Consider the following 19225-nt stretch of genomic DNA (forward strand, 5'->3'; position numbering starts at 1 on the left):
TGGACAGCAAATATCATTTTCCCCGCAAAGATAATTCTGTTATCGGTGGTTTTATTTACTCATTCGTTTATTTATTCATTCTGTCATTCAATACAGGGCTGCTGTGTTGCCCATCACCAGGCAGCACCACTGATATCATTGTCTCTGTGGATGCTGCCCCTGGAGTTGGGCAGTACACAGCCTGCACAACTGTATTGTGTGGCCCCAATTCAACAATATTGACAGGGTGAGTATGTGCCAGGCACTGTGCTGGGCACTGAAGCAAGGTGGTGAGCAAGGTGGATTTGGACCTTGCCCTCATGGAGCCTTATTTTAGATGAAGTCAGACAAAAAGAAAGTAACCATGAACACCAAATAAATACAAACTGAGGTAAGTCCTGTGGACTGTAGGAAGATGATAAGATGTGCACCTCTTAACGGGAGACCTAGGCCGGCGGGTAAGAAATCCTGAGGAAGCAACATTTCAGCTGAAGCCTGAAAGAAAAGTGTGTTTGTGGTTGTGAAAACTGAGATAGGGAAGGATATTTCAGGGAGAGGGAACAATGAACAGATCAGGAAGGAGTATGAGATAGCCCATGAATTGAACCAGACCAGTGTAGATGGGGTACAGAAAGGGGACGGGGAGGAGATGTGCCTGGAGCTGCAGATTACAGAGCTTTGACGGGTGTGTTGAGAGTTTTGATCATCAGCCTAAGAAATATTGGAAGACAGGTGTTCTGTGCAGAAGAGTGACCTTCAACAAGATCATGCTTCCTTACTATAGAGAAGACATTTGACACGGACAAGAATACATATGGTTGATAATATGGGGGCTGTTTCAGTAACACAAGTGAGAGATGATGGTGGCTTGTCTCGGGTAATGCCAAAGAAGATGAGAAGAAGTCGACGGATCAAAGAGATTTTCAAATGAAGTATCTTCACCTAATCTCATTCTGCTTTTGCTAACCAGTACCACTGAAGTATTTTGACTTCCGAGTACTCACTCTCACATAACATTAGATATCAACTCTTGTGAGCGACTCTGTGAGAGGCAAAATTATTTGATGTTAACATCAAAGACCATTGCAATCAAGTGTTGGGTTTGCCTGTTTATATGCTATGGAGCCAATAAAATAGTCATTCCGCTTTTATTTACCAGAAGCCTATTTGACAGCCTAAAATTTAATCCCTTCTGTAAAATGTAGTACCGACTCATTTGGGATTGCAGTGAAAATTCAGAGAGACAATCCATAACTAAAGCATTTAGCACAGTGCTTGCCATGCCATAATTATTGTTAGCTACTCTTTACTACTGCGACTCGTCATACATATGTTAGAGGTTTAAGGGAAGAATTAATCACATCCTTTTTCCTCTAAATTGAGAACCAAATTTGAGAAAGTAGATACAGGAGTCAAGCCAAGAGAGATGAAAATACGGTTTTATTACTGATATGGCTAATTTCAAGAAGAAGGATTGGCTTTTCCATCCATCTCTGCCAAATCTAGCAACTGGTACAGCTCACCCAAAGAAACCTGCACATCAGAATTGCTTGTTTGCCTCCATCAGAGACAGAGAGGGTATGAGCAAAGCCTGGACCCTGTCCCTGTCCCAGGTATGCTTCCATCATGGCAGAACAAAGCAGAACACTCTCACTTCTCAGGTGAGTCGCAGAGCAGAGGAGTTGAGGGCACAGATCTTAAGAGTTAGATGTGTGAGTGAACCTGGCCGCGCCATTCATTAGCCAAGCAGCAAACCCCATCTCTCAATGTTCCTGTGACAGTCTCCTCATCTGTATGAAGGGGATGGTAATAGTAGCACCTCCCAGGACTGTCACGAGGATTGAACAGATGAAAAGGTTGCTGTCTGGCACGGAGAAGCTCCAGTAATACATGTTTGCCACTATCAGTATCTAAAAAAAGGATACAGAATACAGAAAGCCTGGCACCCCCATGTGTCTCCAGTTGCTCCTACCAAAGAGGTTACTCTTCTTCCCAAGGAGAAGAGCAAATGAGGAGTAAATACTTCTGAAAGAGAAGTGGTCCCATGCATGTTCTTTCTCCATGCTGAACACTACGCAGAAGGGTGTAAGGTTTACCTCCCCTATATTCTATCACTTGACACAGTGAGGTTTGAATCAATCCCATCCCTGTAGGTCCCTGCGGCCACCTGGAGGGAAGAGCTTTGTCAGATGCATCATATATCCTTCCCGTAACATAGGGCAAGGCTCCATGCTTTGCATCCAGTCAGCACTCAATCAATGCATGATGGGATTGAACACGAGCATCTTTCTCTGAGAGATTTTGTTTCTGATATGCTAAACTGTGAAGGGCTAACGCCTGGTGGCAAAATACAGGCCCTGAACAGGAAGTGTGAGTTTCCACTTGTTTGCGCCCTTTCTTCAAAACAATCCAGGCTTCTGGATCCTGACTTTCAGGACCACCCTGAAACTGCAGGATATCTGACAGGGATGAATTTTTTTTTTTTTTTTTTTTTTGCACAGGGCAAACACTTTTTACATTTACCTTCCTCATGTCTGCTTTTCTCCTAATCTAGAATTACTGGACTTATATGTCCAAAGCAGAAACAAAGAATTAGAAAAAGTTTATTGTAAGATGAACACCTTGATTTATTTGCTCCCCTCATTTGGATGCTTACAAATTAGGTTTAGCTAAATACACACGTAGAGGAAAGATTAAGTAAAATATGTGATAGCAACTAGGCAATATATTGTGAGGCCAGTAAATATGAAGATTGTGCAGCTATGTAGAAAACACAAAATAATATTCAGTAAAGTAGAGCACCAAACCGAAGGTATACTATGATTCTAATATAATACATTTCCTTCATTGTACTTGTTACTCTCTGAAATTTTCTGTTCGCTATTTATTCTTTGCCTCTTTCAACTGCCATGTATGTTCAATGGGATTTTGTCTATTTTGTTTGTCCCAATAAGTCCATGGCCTTGTGGCCAGCTGGCCAAATCCGACACACTGCCTGTTTTGTAAATAAAGTTTTATTGGAACACCACCAAACATGTTTCCATATTGCCTGTGGCTGTCTTTGCCCGGCAATGGCTTACCTGAGCAGTTGTAACTGAGCCTAGGTGGCCCCCAAAATCTCAATCTTCTACTATGTGGCCCATCATGGAAAATGTTTGTTGATCTCTGGCGTAAACCACTGATTGACACATTTTTGTGCTTCATAAAACTTATCAGAATGAATGAGTGAATAAATGAATACATGTAAATAAAGAGTGGAAGAAGATGCAGATAAAGAAAACCATGTATGAGAGGGATAAAACTACGCTTGAAATTTTTTTCTTTTGAAATCCTGTACTGTTAAACAATGGCATTCTTTAAAACAAAAGGAGAAGCAAATTTTTAAATGCAATACTACGATCTTTGTAGATCATTGGAGAATATAGTTTTGAGGTCCGTGGTTCAGGAATTGCTGCAATCCTAGATTATTGAGCTATTCACTCATGTTTTCATTTTTAGTTCAAAAGCAAAGCACCCTCATTACTAATTATCCTTCCAATTGTGAGTTAACAGTGGGGAAAGCCGGTCCGTGGGGATTACTCGAGAGGCTACATCATAGCAGACTCTGTGGGTTGTTCAAACATGAATGGAACAGACCCGACTTGTGTAGTAATGTAAATAATATTTACCAAACTGGTCATTTATCAGAATTAAATTGATCCAAGGCCCCATGAGGCTTGGTTATCTCAGTCTGTATTCCAGACATAACATTTACCTGATAACTCACAGAGCCTCCAGGCCAGCTCCATCCTCTTTAGCTGGGTTCTTCTTATATTGGCCTTCAAAAAGAGTCTTCTTTGTTTAAAACTCCAGCTGTTAACCAAGAAAAGAGTGATAAGCATATATATTTTTAAAAGATCAAGAGAAGAAAATAGGAGAAGGGACATTTTGTTTGTTTCACACAAGGACGAAAATTGGTCTTGCTCACTGACTCCATCCATCTCCATGCTCCCATGAATCTGGTTGGCATTTTTATAACTATTTGCTCACTTGCTTAACACTCCTTCAGGGGCCTTTCCAACTAGTAGTACAAGCCAAAAGAGGAAAAGCAATCTAGTCACCAAAAGGATGCATTTTTAAAGGACATTTTGCATACTCCATTTCACAAAGAAACAATGGTAGTCAGAGCTCTGGGACATTAATTTTTCATAGGCAAAATATTCATCTTTAATGCACATGGCCATAGGTTCAAAAAGTAATGTTATGCTTGTGTATGTTGGCTGGAGTAATGCTATTCAAGACTTCCTCCTAGTTCCCTGTTGCACAGGAGTTTTACCCCACTGTGTTCAGTGTTTTCCTTTGCATTTCAGAGCCCTGGAATCAAATGTAATTGAAATTGCATGCTGGATTTTGGTAGAGGCATGTGTTTGTGTGAATTTACATGCACTTACATCCCTAATTAACAGTAGTGGCATTTTCTCTGAAGTAACTCAACAACAAGGTGCAAATTATTTGACCCTTTTTTGCAAAAAGTCAGTACAATGCCCCAGCAAGAGCCTCAGCTACCTGAGTGACCTCATTAAATATGGCCGCCCCATTCTTCCTTGAGCTCCCATTTATAATTAATCATTAAAATGGCTAGATTAAGCAGAATCCAATTATGATGAAGGCACAACTTGCCTCTTTGGGAGAGAGAACTGAAATGCCTCTTAAGCTGGGGGAGATCCAGCTCTTGGTAAAGGTTCACTTCAGAATTGACCTTTATTGAGTGGAGAGCGGAAATGTCTGCATCCGAACAGAAAAGACAGCAGCCCCAGTAAAATAGCACCAATGTACGCAGACACACAGAGGTTGAAGACACCAAGGGAGACAATGCCAAAGACGCGCAGAAAGTCACACCAACGGAAATGGAGCAGGGATGCTATTTGTGAATCTGCTTTATAAAATACATATTTACTTAGGCCACTAACATATCCTTCTACACAATTTCAAATGTAGGATATCCCACAAGCCTCTCTTTGCTCTCTATCTAAAGCTACAGGAAGTTCAGCAGCCGTGTACTCTGCTTTTATTAGGTTGAGTATATCCAGATGATTTTAATAAAGTTTTAAAAGGACATTAGTTTCCTGCTCTTTCAATGAAAACCACTTGCAAGATGAATTTAAAGCAATAGATCTATTTCTTGTCAACACATGCCCCTTTTATGCAAATATGCCACTCTTTTATAATAGCCAACAAAACAACACACACACACATAATCATCAACTACATGCGACATGGAAGAAAAATGTCATTGTTGTAAATGTTTAAAGATGAAGAAATGGAGAGTGTGTTGGGTGCCATGGTATGCCGTCCAGATTCCCCATCCGGGAATGAGGTTCTTGTTACCTCAATTGCTGTAAGCTCAGAGTCTTGACACTGGAGTCCCTGTCTGGGAAATGTTAGCCAAATAGTGTCCTGCCCTAAGTCATGCCCATTCTCTAGGGATGGCTCACATTCCAATGACTGGTCAATATGTGTACGTGGATGAGAGAGCAGGGAGAGGTGCATGAAGAGCTGGCTCCTTGACATCAGGTGACCTGAAGGCCATTCCAGCGGGGAGGAACAGAGGCCTTGCTGTGATTACATCATGCTTCAACATCTCCTTGGGCCCAGTTCTGCTTCTACAATCTCCCATAGGGTTTCACCTTGAGAGCATTGCATGCAAATCTCCACCTCAGAGCCAATTTCCTAAGGAACCCAACCTAAAATAGTGAAGAATATTCCTTCCCAATCTCTCTTTGATTTTATTTTTAACTTGTTATCATGGAAATATGCAAACATACACAAAAGTCAAGAAAATAATCTAACTCATCAGCCTTATCAACATCTTGCCATTCCTGCTTCTTCCACTCCTTTTTTAAAAACTGCATTCTTTTAAAGTAAATCATTTTACCCATAAATATTTCAGTATGTATCTAATAGATGAAGATTTTTCTAAAAGCAAAAACCACAATGCTATTATAACATATAAAACTAACATATAAAAATAATTCCTCAAAACCATCTAAAACCCAGTCTGTGTCCAGTATTTCTCAATTGCTTCCATCTTTTTTTTTTTTTACAGGGCACAATGATTTGTGAATTTTCATTCCCACTTCCCACTTCCAGAACTCATCTTTAAGTCATCATGACTCCTTGCCAACATGCCTACCCTGACCTTCTATCTGGTCTTGTCTGTCCCTCACCTCCCTCTAAGGAATCCTTTCCCACTGTTATCAAGTCAATTTTGCTAAGGTTCAGCTCTGTTAATATTTCCCACTGCAAACAGTGCTATTTCTCTTAAGTATGGCCTATGGAACATTAGTCTGTCAAGTGCTTTTTAAGAAAGGAAAAAAAAATAAATGGATATTCTTTGATCAAATAAATCTGAGAAATGCTATGAGTTTTATTCCCTTATAAAGCACATCAGCCTATTCAAGGCTCTGGGCAGTCCTACAGTAAATGACCTGTCAAACCTTTTAATTCAGTATTTTCCAAACCTATTTGGCCACAGAACACTGTTGAACCCTGGTTGACATCCAACAGAAACTGTGCTCTGTGGAAGACCCCTTGGGAATTACTGGCTTCCTGGAAGGGCATTCGAGATCCTCTTAGCCTGACACAGCCACATCCTTCAAGTACTAGGTCTTTCTACTTTTCTTCTTTTGTTCTTTGGTTCCCTCCACCGTAGACAGTCTTTTTGTTGAAACCTATCACATGCTTGAAATCCCAGATTCTCCAAGAAGCCTTACACAAACCTCCCAGCCAGAGTCAATCTTCCTTTGTCTGAGTTCTCAAACTACCTGTGTAATACATGGCAGCCATAGAGGCCTCAGGCTCTGAATCACTGTTTTGTAGGTTACCAGCAACAGGAATTTCTCATTTTAAAATGGGAATCATGTGGCATTTGCCCCAGTGGAATTGTGTTGTGGGTTAAACAAGAGGATGAATGTGGGTGCGATTAAATCTAAGATATTAAAGGCAAGGACTGTATAGAATTCATCTTTGTAGTTTCTGATGAATCTTGCACAGTTTTGAATACAAAAGATCTTTATTTATGTTTGCAGAATTGTTACACTCGACTGTTAATAGAGATTCTGGGTCATGCATTACCTTCATAACATATTGATGAAATAAACTATTTGTGCTTTTGGTGGGGAATTCTGTGTTTTAGGGTATGATCATTCATCCTGGTTGTACTCTTATAATCTGGATGGGCTTTGGCAGGTCCTTATCCTCTCTGGAGCTCAGTATCCGGATGTGTAATATTTAAGGGTTGGAGCTAAGTCAATAAGACTCTCAAAAAAATTGTAAACATGGGGTGCCTGGGTGGCTTAGTAGGTTAAGAGTCCAACTCTTGGTTTTGGCTCAGGTCGTGACCTCAGGGTCATTAGTTGGAGCCCCACGTGGGAGTCTGCTGAGTATTCTTTCTTTCTCCCTCTGCCCCTCCCCTGCTCACACATGCTCTCTCTCTCTTTCTTAAGTAAATAAACAAATCTTTAAAAAAAAATTTTAAACCACCAAGAAACTTTAAAAATTAATTCTCCCATGATTCGAGATACTTAAAAAAAAACACAGCACTAATTGAAGTAATAATCAATGGTGTTCCTATTTTTTCTAATCAAAATGATATTAAAAAAAACCTGATGATTTTGCTTGCTTGTTCAGTCTTACCACAATGAGTGGACAGTCTTCCCCTGGGATTTCTCTAATATTGAACCATAGCACTTAGAGACAGATTGTGGCCTTCATTGATATGGAAGGAACATATGTGATGAGTAAACATCATCTAGACAGATAAGGCAATGAGAGAATGGAGTAGGAACAGTGATCTGGGCAGAAGGAACTGGTATATAGGCCCAAACACAAGAAAGATCTGAGGAAATGTGGTCCTTTGGGGAACTGTGTGTGTGTGTGTGTGTGTGTGTGTGTGCGTGCGTGTGCGCGTGTGCGCACACGTGCACATGTGTGAGTGCAGCAGGCACTCATACCACATAACAATATAACATTTATTTCTAACTATGTGTTGAGGTCAAAAAAGTTTGCTCAACGTGACTCCAGACTTCAGGAAGCTTTCTTATAAAGGCCTGCTCTGAGTTACCATAGGAACCAGGTGGTAGACATTCACGGAGCAGCACAAATCCATCTCTCCCACTAAAACCTGGGGTTCAAGGCAGCATGTTCTGTTGCTGTTATGTAAGACTCTACTGACAAGTTCAAGCTGAAAGAAGGACTTCCCTCAGAAGATCAGCAACAGACTCCTTCAGAAAGATGTATAGACTTAATGCATCTCCTGTTGGACAGGGGCAGTTCTGGGCCGTGTCTGTGGTATGAGGTATTTGTGGTCTCCTCAACTTCCTGTGGCTCAGTTCCTTTTTTTTGCTCAGCATCTACCATGGGAGAGCCGGACCGCCATCTGTGCTGGGAACTTCAAAGATGTGTTTTGGTTTACATTCTGTTACAATGAACTCAATGCAAATTGTTTTTATGTTGTTTTTAAAATTTGTTATTTTACTTGTTTTTGGAAGGGGGAGAATAAGGGGAGTGAACTAGTACTGTGTTGGCCTGACTGGGAAAAAAAGAAGAAGAAGAAGATCAACAGATGTTAGTTTCGATTCATTGTTTTCTTCTGTGGGAATGTAGTTTTTACTATTTTTCACATTCTATTTGGATCGAGATTTTTCTTGGTAGGGGAAAATGCTACATTTCCACTTAGATAAATTCACTTTAACAGTGGCAACTTGCCATAGACTCCTCCTTTCTTTCCTTATTTATTTCAAAATAGCAGACACTTCCTTGAGCTTCAGGCTGAGCTGAACTTTATTGAATGGTCTTTCAAAGGTCAACTGAAAGGCACTATTTCTCATGGAGGAGAAGGATCTCAATCAGAGTTTAGAGTGAACCAGAAGAGACCTTACCATGAATTTAATCCCATTCCTACTGATTTTGCTGGTAAGGCAGTCAAGCTTAAGAGAAGTGATGTGAATTGCCTGCGCTCACTGGTGACAGAGCTCGACCTAGGACCAAGCGCAGGAAAACCACACAAGGCTCTTCCCATTTGGCCTCACTGCCTCTTCAAATGCTTGGCAATAGCTTCTCTTAAGATGCAAGTTTCATGGAAAACACTAGCCATGCTAATGAGATAAAACTCAACATACACTGTGTTATTGGCAAGCAAATTTCAAAAGTAATTATGTTGTAAAATTGGATGTTTTATTTATTGGTTAATTAAGTTTATTATTACAGTAGGGAGTCTTCAGAGAAAATTGCTAGTTTATTAAGGGTTTTTACTGTGATAGGTAATAAGGTAGAAGGAGGGGCCCTAAAAATAGTCAAGGTTTCTGATACTTAGAATTTTTTTCCGTTAGAATTATAATTATTGGAAGTATGTAAATTATAATCAGAGGAATGATCCAAATCACTGGCTGGAGTTCGAACTGAGGAAGGAAAATTTCTAATAATTTAGACCAGAGTTTCTTACCGTCAGCCCTATTAACAGTTTGGACCAGACAATTCCTTGTTATGGGGGGGCTAACCTATGACTGTACTATGTTTAGCAGCATTCCTGGCCCCTGCCCCATAGATGTGAGCAACACACCCTCAGTTGTCATAACCAAAATTGTCTCCGGACAAATGCCCCCTGGGAGGGGTGAAGCTACCCCCACTTGAGAATCACTAATTTAGACAAGGATGGATGTTTAAAATTGAAGACCTTGTTCATTTCATAAAAGAGAGAGGCAAAGAGAGAGGCTGGGAGAGAGGGGTATTATTCTTTCTGATTATAAATGTAATAAATACTTATATTTATAAAACATTGAAGCATATGCTATTTAAATAATACCAGATTACCTCAAGGTCAGTCTCTGCATGTTGTCACACTCAAGAATGTCACAAACCTGAGAGGCACCTGGGTGGTGCAGTGGGTTAAGCGTCTGCCTTCAGCTCAGGTCATGATCCCGGGGTCCTGGGATCGAGCCCCACATCAGGCTCCTTGCTCAGCTGGGAGCTTGCTTCTCCCTCTCCCTTTGCCTCTCCCCCCAGCTTGTGCACGCACCCTCTCTCTCTTGCTCTCTCTCTCTCTGATAAATAAATTAAAACTTAAAAAAAAAGAAGAAAGAATGTCACAAGTCTGATATCCCAAAATCAATGTAGCTTGTCACCAAAGTCTCCCTAATGGAGGGACAGCAAATCCAGGTCCTGGCTGCGACTCCCCAAAATCTCTCTTTGAAGACATATTAGTTCCTCTCGTCAGAGCAGGCGCTCTTTCACAATCTCTCCTCTTCTCCCTCAAACTCAACCCCAAACTCCAGCTCTCGCTGGCTTTCCCATCTCTTCTTGCTGCCCCTGCTTCAGGATCCACCGACTCAGTCCTTCCACGTGTGGTTCTCTGCCTTCCTGGTCTAGATCCACATAACCTCTTACCATGTGGCTGACTTACCTACTGCCTAGATCCACACAACAAAAGGCCCGGAGTCCAGGCAAACACTGACTCTTCCTTGGAATGTTCTGAGCTGAGGGAAGGCTTTAAACCTTTATACAAGACGTTTTTTTGTTCTGTTTTGTTTTGTTTTTGACTGTTTTTATCCCAGTCATACTAGAGAGAAGAAAACAAGCAGCAATTCCACTACTCAAACAAATCCAGTGGATGTCTAGGTAGGTGTGGCTGACGGAGAGCCTCAAGAGGAAAGTATATAGTTTGCATTCTCCAGTCATGGAGGGAGAATAAAATGACTTGACCTTTCCTTCCACATCCTTTTTCCCACTGAATTATGAGGCTGACTGCAGGATGTTTCAGTTTTCTATGGGACCATCATCATCCTTGTTACCATTCTCCTCATCATTTATTACGTACTTCCTATGTGCCACAGTGTAAACATTTGGAAGAATGCAATACTTAACTTTCATTGCAACTATTAACACGGGTACTATTAATATTTCCAATTGACCAGAGAGGAAATTGAATCTCACAGTGGTTACAGAAGCTCTCCCGGACGACATTGCTATAAACTTTTGACTTGTAAGGGAAAGAAAAATTCCCATGCTCAAGAATCTCTTGCTTCACTTCGTCCTTTGCTGTGTGTCTGTCTTTGAACCCACTCTGTGGTAGGCAGCCAGGTGAGGAGCATCCTGTCACCATTTCCACCTGTCTTCCAACAAAGGTCTGTGGACAACAGCTAGAGGAGGGCTGGTCAGGTAGGGCAGTGAGAAACACTTTGCCCAGGATTTCTATTGTGAAAACATATCCAAATAGTCTTCCCCCTGCATGTTAACCATGCCTGATCTAGCTTTGTTTAGAAGTATCTTATGATCTTGCTACTCAAAATAGACTCCCTAGGCCTATGGCCTCAACGGCACCTGGAAACTTGTAAGAAATGTAGCCTCCTGGGCCACACTCCAGATCTACTGAAGAGTATCCCAGGTGATTTGAATACAGTGCCCTCAGGATGTCAGAAGGTGGTCCCAGTACAAAATTTCCACGGTCCAGTGGTCCTCAAACTTGTGTATATATCAAGTTCACTTGGAGGGCTTGAGAAAATACAAATTGCTGAGCCTCCCCTTTGCCCTAGGGTTTTGGGTTTGGTAGGTATGGGGTGGGGCCCAAGAATTTGGATTTCTGGTAAGTTTGTAAGTGGGCTGGGGGACCACACTTGGTGAACCATTGTTACAGCCAGATACACTGAGAAGCTGCTAAAAGTTAAACCAAATTAAACAATTGGTTTTCTAACAGGTCTCAGAGCTGTTAATGTGCTAATACTTGGTTTCCCAAACTCTTGGCCCATTTAAACCATTTTGGAGGGGAGGGGGGACAAAACATCACTATAGCTGAGTGTTGCACAAAATGAACTTTGGAAACCACTGCTCTGCAAACAATAAAGTCTAGCAATTTTGACCAAAAAGAAGAAAAGAAAAAAGAAAAGAAAAGAAAAAAATAGCTGAATGTAGTAAAATAACCACTTCGGTCAAGTGAAGGGTAGCCTTGGTTTTGGTAGTGTTAGCACAGCTGTTGTGTCTTGTAGCAAATGAGTAGCACATTTCTCCAAGGGATTTATACAGATTGAAAATAAATGATAAATTATTGAGATTCACATAACATAGACCAGGAATTAAAAAGAGACCAAAAAAAAAAAAAAATTCAACGACATTTGAATTGCTTCTTCATCCCCCCCTATTGAAATACAAGCCAAGAATAAAACATTGATTAAATAGAGAGCATTGACATTTTACTCCTGTGGTGCTGGATACCAGCCTAGACAAAGAGCCGGTTAAACTCGAAAGACAAAGAGCCCTTTTGTGAGGCAGTAAGTTCATCTGGGAGAAATATTAAGTGAACTCTCAAAGGAGAGCGTTCTCCAACATCTTTACCTACAACACTCATTGAGAGGCAATAGGTAAAATCACATTCAGAATAGATGCGGGAAGGAGGCTTGAAGGAATTTATTGAAGGATGGAATTGGAAGATACATAAAACACAGCTTTTGCCTTCAGGGATGGAAATATGTATTAGAAAATGAAAACCAAAATGAACATTAATAAGGTATGAGCAAGAAGATCCATTCCTCTGAGCAAACAAAACATAAAATGTCAATTGTGTCATATTCTCTACGCGTAGGAGATACAGCAGTGGACAAAATAGACATTTTCTCTCAAAGACCATACACTGTGATGAGGAGTACAGGTTAAAAATAATAAACAATAAATCAAATAAGAGTCTTGTTTGAAGATAAACAAGGAGAGGAAACAAAATAGGAGGGCTTGGGGTTGGGTAGATTTGCTTTTGAAAGTGTGCTCAGGGAAAGCTTCTCTGATTTGTTTTGGGCTAAGAAAAAAAGAGAGTAGAAGAAATGACCCACATAAATGTTTGGGTAAGGAGCATTCTAGAAACCCAGAACACAGTATGAAAAGGACAATGATCAGGAAAGAAACAGATGTTTATGGAACTGAAAGGAGGTGACATTAAATGAATATGCTTTGCACAAGTAACCATCCCAGTCACCTGTGAGTCTGCATATGTAAGGGTAGGGGTGTGATGGTGTTCAAGATCAATTAGACCTTGGTCTCCTGATTTTGACCATTTCATTTCCTGTGACTCATTCACTCATACCACTTGGTTTCTGCCATGTTAATACAGAACAAATAAAATCATGTGACTGTGTCCAGTTCTACCCGGAGAGTCACGTGTAGTATTAGTAATGTTATTCTTGCTAAAGGATTCTTTTATATCCCCAGCCTGTGGTTAAGAGTTATTCCTTAACATGAGTACTAAGTTCAAGTTTGGGCAAACACCTGCATCACTTTAAAGTAGCTCCACAACTTCAAATCCTTAAGGAAGCTTACATCTCTTTAAAGTAGGGCTACCATTGGAAATGAAATATTAGGGAATACTCCATCAGTGATGGCCCAAGTTCATTCTCCCTATTACATATTATTGTAAAAGACTTTCCAATGAATAGAGAGGTATTAGGTAGATCTTAAATATAAAGAAATGATTGGTTGCCATATTGAGTAAGTTACAGATAAAGATCTCTTAATCCAAGACTTACAAAGATGAGCATGAAAAGGACACAAATATATCTGGAAATGATTTTGTTGGAAGAACATTTTAGAAAGTGAATATGCAGGAGATTATTTTTGTGTTACTGAGCATAAAAGCACTCAGAAAAATCCCAAAAGGTTGGAATTAATTATCAAATTGTTTTACTCAAGTATCATAGAGTATTCATTCTGGAAAAACAAAGAGGGCTGGCAAGTGAATTTAACGAAAGCAACACAGCTCAGATTTGCAAAAAGAAAGCATTGATCTTCCCCTCCTGTGATTTTCAGTACTATGAACCTGAGCATTTGCCTTCTAAATTCAGATCCTTGAAATAGAAACTCTCCCACTGTCATAGTGGAACATAGGCCATAGGATTGCTTCATCACTCGGAAGCCTCAAATATTATGTTTGCTCTGTGCTTTAAAGTGGCATCAAGTTATTTGAGGCTGGCTGAAGTGATTCGAGGAAGAGGGAGAAGTCTGCTTTTCCTTTCCTTTCTGTAAGATGGCAAGATTGTGTAATCATACCCCAGCTGAATCTGGCTTGTGTTGTTAGAGGAATTATCTCCTCATTAAAAACAAATCTTAATAGGCCTAATTTGAAGGCTGCTTTTGTCTGTAACTTGATCAAGAGCCACGCTAAAACAGAGAGTAAAAGAAAGTCAGAAACATTAAACAGTGCAGATTACAGTCACATTAGAGTGCTTTTGATATGCAAATGAGGCACACAAGGCAAAAAAATAAAAAATAGAAATGGGCTTGTTTCTATTTCATTTCTTGATACTCTCCTTAGGGCATCCAGGAAAACCCGAGTCTAAGAAATGACTTGGTTTGAGAGACATGTAATTGTTATTTTCAGGGTCTTAGTGTCCTCAGGTGCAAAATGGGAATACTAATGTCTATAATTATGATAGGGTGGTTATAAGGATTAAATGAATTAATACATGTGAAGCATTTAGAACAGTGTCTGGGTTTCTAATCCATCCAGCACATAGTTACTGATAGCCCTTACTGTAAGGTTTAGCTATTTTTTTGGTAGTGTTATTATTATTATTAGCATTTTTTTCGAATTCTATATGAACTGGAATACCAGTCATAGAATCAGATAATTCTGGAACTGAAAAAAACTTTAGGGTGGTGTTTCCAGAACTATATTCCATGAATACCCACTGTTACCTAATAGGTTTTCTCTGACAGGTGACCTTTGGGAAATTCTAGGTTAGATAAAATCAAGATCATTTCTGTGATCTTGTGATCACAGAATCAGACCTGTGATCAGACCTGTGATCTCAGGTCATCTGATTGAGCCCCCAATCAGGCTCTGCACTCAGCAGGGAGTCTGCTTCTCTCTCTGCCCCTCCCCCCGCTCATGCATAAGCACTCTCTCTTAATCTCCCTCAAATAAATAAATCTTAAAAAAAATATCAAGACCATTTCACTACAGAGGCCTCAGACCCTTTCAGATGATGGCAATGTGAATCTCAAAGAGCATGATGTTCTAGTCAGCCTTGCCTAATGTATTTGACCTCAAACCCATTTCTCACAGAATGTCTTGTAACCCCATGAGAAACATTTTCTTAAAGAAAATTATGGATGACAATTCAATGATGCCCACAGGAAAAATGACTTCTCCTAAGCCCTCAGCTAGTTAAGGGCAGAGTCTGGGCTTAAGCCTGGGTCTCCTGGACTAATGCCAATTATTGGTAAAGAGTATTATAAAAGATCCTATATAAGGAAGGGAGATCTGATGACCAGACTTCTCTTTAAGAGTTTGTCAGTTGGGGGGGCGGAGCAAGATGGCGGAGGAGTAGGAGACCTGGATTTCATCTGGTCTCAGGAATTCAGCTGGATAGGGATCAAACCATTCTGAACATCTGCGAACTCAACAGGAGATCGAAGAAAAGAATAGCAACAACTCTCTTAACAGAAAAGTGACCACTTACTGGAAGAGGTGGCTGATGAAGAATGATTTGTGTGATGATGAAGCTTGGATGGTCTCCTTAAGATGGAGCAAGATGGCGGAGGAGTAGGAGACCTGGATTTCGTCTGGTCTCAGGAATTCAGCTGAATGGGGATCAAACCATTCTGAACATGTACGAACTCAACAGGAGATCGAAGAAGAGAGTAGCAACAACTCTCTGAACAGAGTAAGCGACCACTTACTGGAAGGTAGAACGTGCGGAGAAGTGAATCCGAGGTGATATTCAGGAGGACAGACAGCGGGGGAGAGGGTCTCTGCCGCTTCTGGCAAGTGATAGAGCCGCAGAACACAAAATCAGAAATTTTAGAAGTCGGCTCCGCTGAGGGACGTCGCTCCAGTGGCTAAGCGGGAGGCGGAACCCTCGCGGGACAGTGTGGTCTCAGGACCCTCGGGGTCACAGAAAGACCAGGGGTGCCTGAGTGCGGCAGAGCTCCCAGGTATCGGAGCAGGGAAGCCGGCTGCAGAGATGGAGCCGAGGCGTGGGCTCTCAGCTCGGGGTTGCCATAAACTGTGATCCGCGGCCCAGTGGGGCCACTGCTCCTCCAGCAGGGACCCAACAAGCGGCAGATCTGGGGAGATTCCCCTTCCTCCCCTGGGAGGAGTGGCACGGGAGTGCACTGCAGGGATCTGCTGGGTTTGGTGACTCCACACGGGGTTGGTGCCAGAGATAGAAACGCTCGGTCACAGGCCGGGTGAGCACGGAGTGCGGCCGGAGACTGGGGAGACGGGAGTGATTGACTGCTTTTCTCTGGGGGCGCACTGAGGAGTGAGGCCCTGAGTTCTCGGCTCCTCCAGGCAGAGATTGGGAGGCCACCATTTTCAGTCTCACCCTCCAAAGCTGTACCAAGAGCTTGCAGGGAACAAAAGCTCCCGAGAGCAAACCCGAGCAGATTGGTTAGCCCGGACTCACAAGGGCGGGGCAATTCCGCCTCCGGCAAAGACATTTGGGAACCACGGCAACAGGCCCCTCCCCAGAAGATCAGCACGAACAGCCAGCCAAGACCAAGTTTACCGATCAAGGAGAACGGGAGACCTCCAGCGCTAGGGGAATACTGCACATATAATTCATGGTTTTTTTATCATGATTCATTAGTTTTTCAAAGTTAATTTTTTAACTGTTTTTTTTTTGAATTTTTCTTTTTCCCTTTTTCAACCAACATCTTATCAATCCCTTTTTTAAAAAAAAATTATTTTTCATTTTTAGAGTCATATTCTATCCCTTCATAGTAGTTACCCTTATTTTTGGCATATATATATAAGTTGTTCTCTCTTTAAAATTTTGAGATACAGTTTCTTCTAACAGATCAAAATATACCCTAAATCTCTAGTGTATGGCTTTGTTCTAGTTTCCTGCCTGATCACATTCTCTCCCTCTTTTTTTTTTAAATCTTCTTCTTTCTTTTTTCAAACAACTTCTTATCAATTCCTTTTATAAAATCTTTTATCCTTTTCATCTTTACAGTCATCTTCCATCCCTTCATTGTATCAACCCTTATTTTGTTCATATATAAGTCTTTCTTTCTTTATAATTTTAGGAGGCACTATCTTCTAACAGACCAAAATACACACAAAATCTAGTGTGTGGCACTGATCTATGCGCTAGCCTGATCATATTTGATCATATTCTGTTTTTTTTGTTTTGTTTTGTTCTGTTTTTGTTTGTTTTTATATTTTCTTTTTCTTTTTTTTTTTCTCTTTCTTTTTTCTTTCTTTCCCTTTCTTTTCCCCTGGTTTCAGGTCTTTTCTGATTTGTTTAGAGTATATTTTCTGGGGACGTTGTTAACCTGTTAGCATTTTGTTCTCTCATTCATCTGTTCTCCTCTGGACAAAATGACAAGACGAAAGAAATCACCTCAGCAAAAAGGACAAGACGTAGTACCGTCTGCCAGGGACCTACTCCATATGGACATTAGTACGATGTCAGACCTAGAGTTCAGAATCATGATTTTAAAGATACTAGCTGGGCTGGAAAAAAGCATGGAAGTTATTAGGGACACCCTTCCTGGAGAAATAAAAGAACTAAAATCTAACCAAATCAAAATCAAAAACGCTATTAATGAGGTGCAATAAAAAATGGGGGCACTAACTGCTAGGATAAACGAGGCAGAAGAGAGAATTAACGATACAGAAGACCAAATGATGGAAAATAAAGAAGCTGAGAAAAAGAGAGATAAACAACTACTGGATCACGAGTGTAGAATTCGAGAGATAAGCGATACCATAAGACGAAACAACATTAGAATAATTGGGATCCCAGAAGAAGAAGAAAGAGAGAGAGGGGCAGAAGGTATATTGGAGCAAATAATAGCAGAGAACTTCCCTAATGTGGGGAAGGAAACAGGCATCAAAATCCAGAAGGCACAGAGAACCCCTCTCAAAATCAATAAAAATAGGTCAACATCTAATAGTAAAACTTACGAGTCTCAGAGACAAAGAGAAAATCTTGAAAGCAGCTCGGGCGAAGAGATATGTAACTTATAAGGGTAGAAACATTAGATTGGCAACAGACCTATCCACAGAGACCTGGCAGGCCAGAAAGGACTGGCAATGATATCTTCAGAGCACTAAACGAGAAAAATATGCAGCCAAGAATACTATATCCCGCTAGGCTCTCATTGAAAATTGAGGGAGAGATAAAAAGCTTCCAGGACAAACAAAAACTAAAGGAATTTGCAAACATGAAACCAGCCCTCCAAGAAATATTGGAAGGGGTCCTCTAAGCAAAGAGAGAGCCTAAAAGCAGCATAGACCAGAAAGGAACACAGACAATATACAGTAACAGTCACCTTACAGGCAATACAATGGCACTAAATTCAAATCTTTCAATAGTTACCCTGAATGTAAATGGGCTAAATGCCCCAATCAAAAGACACAGGCTATCAGATTGGGTTAAAAAACAAGACCCATCGATATGCTGTCTGCAAGAGACTCATTTTAAACCCAAAGACACCCCCACATTGAAAGTGAAGGGGTGGAAAACCACTTACCATGCTAATGGACACCAAAAGAAAGCTGGGGTGGCAATCCTTAGATCAGACAAATTAGATTTTAAAACAAAGACTGTAATATGAGGAAGGACACTATATCCTACTTAAAGGGTCTATCCACCAAGAAGCTCTAACAATTGTAAATATCTATGCCCCTAACATGGGAGCAGCCAATTATGTAAGGCAATTAATAACAAAAGCAAAGAAACACATTGACAACAATACAATAATAGTGGGGGACTTTAACACCCCCTGACTGAAATGGACAGATCATCTAAGCAAAAGATCAACAAGGAAATAAAGACTTTAAATGACACACTGGACCAAATGGACTTCACAGACATATTCAGAACATTGCATCCCAAAGCAACAGAATACACATTCTCCCCAAGTGCCCATGGAACATTCTCCAGAATAGATCACATCCTAGGTCACAAATCAGGTCTCAACTGCTACCAAAAGATTGGGATTACTCCCTGCACATTTTCAGACCACAATGCTTTGAAACTAGAACTCAATCACAAGAGGAAAGTCGGAAAGAACTCAAATACATGGAGGCTAAAGAGCATCTTACTAAAGAATGAATGGGTCAACCAGGAAATTAAAGAAGAATTAAAAAAATTCATGGAAACCAATGAAAATGAAAACACAACTGTTCAAAATCTTTGGGATACAGCAAAGGCAGTCCTTTGAAACAAGTTCCAAAGAAACAAGAAAGGTCTCAAATGCACAACCTAACCCTACA

Source organism: Zalophus californianus, chromosome 1 (genome assembly GCF_009762305.2).
Source record: "Zalophus californianus isolate mZalCal1 chromosome 1, mZalCal1.pri.v2, whole genome shotgun sequence".
Taxonomy (NCBI): Eukaryota; Metazoa; Chordata; class Mammalia; order Carnivora; family Otariidae; genus Zalophus; species Zalophus californianus.